The sequence below is a fragment of the Peromyscus leucopus genome, chromosome 4, assembly GCF_004664715.2.
Source record: "Peromyscus leucopus breed LL Stock chromosome 4, UCI_PerLeu_2.1, whole genome shotgun sequence".
NCBI classification, from domain to species: domain Eukaryota; kingdom Metazoa; phylum Chordata; class Mammalia; order Rodentia; family Cricetidae; genus Peromyscus; species Peromyscus leucopus.
The window spans coordinates 146,420,407-146,424,936 of NC_051066.1; the positions used below are offsets into that span (position 1 = coordinate 146,420,407).

At 39.4% G+C, this 4,530-nt stretch overlaps 1 non-coding gene across 1 annotated transcript; it reads right to left on the reverse strand.

The window, feature by feature from the left end:
* Positions 1-248: 248 nt before the first annotated feature.
* On the reverse strand, positions 249-355 carry LOC114704231. The gene has a single exon (XR_003736241.1). It is a non-coding gene; the product is annotated as a U6 spliceosomal RNA (small nuclear RNA).
* Between the last annotated feature and the right edge of the window lie 4,175 nt (positions 356-4,530).

Sequence of the window (4,530 nt, forward strand, 5' to 3'; positions counted from 1 at the left end):
TACACAGGGAAATCCTGTCTCAAAAAAGCAAATATGTATATTATATATAATATATATAATTTTTATTTATTTACTTATTTTATGTGTATGTGCCTGAGTATATGTTTGCACACTACATGTGTACAGGAGTCCATGGAGGTCAAAAAAAGGTGTTGAATCCTCTGGACAGTTTTGAGCCATGTAGGTGCTTGGAACTGAACCCAGGTCCTCTACAAAAGCAATAAGCGATCTTTTATTTATTTATTTTTTTAAATATGGAATGCTTCACGAATTTGCGTGTCATCCTTGCGAAGGGGCCATGCTAATCTTCACTGTATCGTTCCAATTTTAGTATATGTGCTGCCAAAGTGAGCACGCAATAAGCGATCTTAACTATTGAGACATTTCTCCAGTCCCACCTTCAATTTTCACATCTTTTCAAAAAGTTAATCTCTATTAAAAATCTAATTTGTTGGGGCTGGAGAGATGGCTCAGAGGTTAAGAGCACTGACTATTCTTCCAGAGGTCCTGAGTTCAATTCCCAGCAGCCACATGATGGCTCACAACCATCTGTAATGAGATCTGGTGTCCTCTTCCGGCCTGCAGGGGTGCAGGCAGAACACTGTATGCATAATAAATATAAAATTTAAAAAAAAAATCTACTTTGTACATATGATAGTCACCAATATTAAGCACAGCAAAAATGAATTTTAACAAATTCATGATCATGCCTACTGTCATAGAATGCCTCAGTTCTAAGATTTCATGTAAACAAAATCATGCCTTTTGTATGGTAGTGGTATATGTCTGTGTGTGTGGTGGTGGTGGTGGTGGTGGTGGTGGTGGTGGTGGTGTGTGTGTGTGTGTGTGTGTGTGTGTGTGTGTGTGTGTGCATGTGTGTATGTGTATTGCTTTGTGTAGTATTAGGGATTAAATCTAAGATCTTGTATCCACTAGGCAAGTGCTCTGCCACTGAACTACATCCTAAATCCTCTTATTATTTCTTTTCTTTTTTTCTCTTATTATTTCTTTGAGACAGGGTTTCACCTAGTTGACAAAACTATCCTTGAATTCACTGTGTAGCCAAAGCAGACCTTGAACTTTAATCTTTTTGCCTTAGTCTCCTCAGGAGTTGGAATTACAGACTTGCAATACCAGCTTTGGCTCCATATGTGGTCTTCTATGCATGGCTGCTTCACTTAGCATAAAATCTCTGAGATGCTTTTCTCCCGATTGTATAGAAGCATCCAGCTTGTTTATTGGTCACCAGTGGATGGATACTTGGGTTTTCCTAGTTTCAAGACATTATGATTCATGCTATGAACATCTGAGGACAAGTCTATATAAACATGTTTAATTTTTTTCGATAGACTCTTTGGAACAGAAGCTGGGTGTGTTGCTCAGTGGTAGAGTGCTTGTGTAGCATGTTCTAGGTTCTGGCTTCAATATCTAGCACTGCAAAACAACAAAAACAAAAGTAAAAAAGAGTAGGGTTGTTCTGTATCTTGTTTTCTAAATTTTTTTATGTTTGTTTTTGGTTTTCCATTATCAATTATAGACCCCTAAAGATAGAGAGCTCACTTCTGTTGCTATGATAAAATACTTACCAAAATCAACTTGGGGAGGAAAGAGTTTATTTCACCATATAGTTTACAGTCCATCATGAAGGAAAATTAGAGTAGAAACTCAAGGCAGGAACCTGGAGGGAGGGAACTGAAGCAGAGGCCATGAAGGAACACTGCTTTCTGGCTTGCTCACTCTTCTTTTTCTTTCTTTCTTTTCTTTCTTTCTTTCTTTCTTTTTTCTTTCTCTCTCTCCTCTCTCTCTCTCCTCTCTCCTCTCTCTCTCCTCTCTCCTCTCTCTCTCCTCTCTCTCTCTCTCTCTCTCTCTCTCTCTCTCCCTTTCCTTATCTTTCCTTTTTTTTTTTTTTTTTTTTTTTTTTGAGACAGGGTTTCTCTTTGTAGCCCTGGCTGTCCTAGAATTTGCTCTGTGATCAAACTGGCCTCGAACTCAGAGATCTGCCTACCTCTGCCTCCCAAGTACTAGGAAGTACTAGAATTAAAGGTGTGCTTGCCACTGCCAACACCACTCCCAGCACCACCACCAGCAGCAGCTTCTTTTCTTTCTTTCTTTCTTTCTTTTTTTTTTTTTTTTTTTTTTTGGTTTTTCGAGACAGGGTTTCTCTGTGTAGCTTTGCGCCTTTCCTGGATCTCGCTCTGTAGACCAGGCTGGCCTCGAACTCACAAAGATCCACCTGGCTCTGCCTCCCGAGTGCTGGGATTAAAGGTGTGCGCCACCACCACCCGGCTCTTTTCTATTTTTTTTAAAGACAATGTCTCACTGTATAGTCCTTACTGGCCTCAGAATTGCTAAGTAGACCAGGCTGGCTTCAAACTAACAGAGATTCTCCTGCCTCTGCCTCCTAAGTGTTGGGGGAAAAATGTACACCACCATGCTCAGTTCACCATGCATTCTTATACAACCCAAGATCACCTGCCCAACAAGTGGCATTTCCTACAGTGGGCTCGCCGCTCCCAAATCAACCATTAATCAAGAAAGTGCCCTACAGACTTGCCTACAGGCCAGTTTGATGAAGGCATTTTCTGAATTATAGTTCCCTTTTCCCAGATGACCCTGCCTTGTGTCAAGCTGACAAAAAAATAACCAGCATACTCATTGATAGGAACAGAGAACTGAACTAAAGCACGTCTCTTGATCGAAAGAATATTCTTGAATGAATAAATTAATGAATGAATGGTGGGTTTGAGTCATATCAATGGAGATGGAAGCAATAACAGTGATGTTGATAGTATGAGTGGGGCAGATCAAAATGACAGTGGTCACCTAAGACCACTGGAAAACACAGATACTTTCATTACGATTTATAGCAGTAGCAAAATTACAGTTATGAAATAGCAATGAAAATTATTTTATGGTTAGAGTCATCACAGCCTGAGGAACTGTATTAAAGAGTCACAGAATTAGAGAGGTTGAGAACCACTGCCTTAAGAGCCTGATGTCAGCAAAATATATACACTCTGAAATAATCATTTCTCCTTTCTCTGTGTCTCTCATGTTCACTCCTAAGACTGTTACAGTACACAACTGCTTTCTACAGCTATCCTTCTGTACTTTTTAGCTGCTTTCTCAGCCAGTTTAATTTTGTGGTCCATTGTTAAGAGTTACTTCCTGAAAATACCAGAAGCATTTGAATTTTAGTCTTCTTGTAGTGTCCACCTGAGAACTCAGGACAACACTTAAGCTACTGCTCATACTGAGACCTATGAAGCCTGTGGCACCATGGATCATGATACTTTTCCTAAACATTTAGGATTTTGTCTATTTGATTTTTGAAAAAAAATTTCTAAGCCAGTCACAGTGGTGGCAAACATCTTTAATTCCAGTACTTAGGAGGCAGAGGCAGGTGGATCTCTGTGAGTTTGAGGGCAGCCTGGTCTACATAGTGAGTTCCAGGATAGCCAGAGCTACAGAGTAAGGTCATTCTCAAAACTGACAAACAAAACAAAAATAAGTTTTAAAATTATTTTTATTTTACATGTATTGGTATTTTATCTGCATGTATACGTTCACCATGTGCATGGTTTGTGCCCAAGGAAGACAGAAAAGGGTATTGGGTTCCTCTGGGACTGGAGTTCCTTGTTGTGAGCAGACATGTGGGTGATGGGAATTGATCCTGGGTGCTCTTAACCACTGAGCTATGTCTCCAGTTCTAAATTTGGAAGGGGGGCGGTTTACAGCTGGGCAGTGGTAGCACATGTCTCTAATCCCAGTACTTGAAGGCAGAGGCAGGCAGATCTCTGAGTTTGAGGCCAGCCTGGTCTACAAAGTGAGTTCCAGGATAGCAAGGACTAAACAGAGAAACCCTGTCTCAAAAAAAAAAAAAAATTAAAAAAAAGAAAAAGAAAGAAAGAAAGAAAGAAAGAAAGAAAAACAAGAAAAAAGATCAGGCTAGCCTCAAACTTCTGGAGATAACCTTAATTTTTGTATCCTGTCTCTAATTTCCAAGTACTAGGATTAAAGACATGCATCATCTTATTCAGTTCTTTGCAGTGCTAAGTATTGAACCCTGGGATTTGTATATGCTTGAAAAGTACTGTATCAGTTGAAGCCCATCTCCAATCCAGAATTGTGTTTCTTGATTGTCTCATCTTAAAACTTTTCATGATTTTTTGATCCTCTCTCTGTATTAACTATAAGCCCTCCACACTAGAGCTATGCATTTGTTCCTAGAGCACCAAGAGGGAATGTCCAGGAATTCCATAGGCACCAAAATCAGATGCTCAAATTCCTTGTATAAAATGTAGGCTTTGCATAGAACTTGAACACATCCTTCTAGTTAGACAAGTACTCTACCACTGAGATACATCCCATAACAGTAGACTTTAATCTTTAGATGACTTATAACACAATATAAATAAATTGCATGCTCAGTTATGGATGCATTCTTTTTCCAAACATTTTGAACCTGAGGTTTGTTAAATCAGACCACTCTGCACATACGGAGATGGAAGGTCAATTACCTTTGTGAAA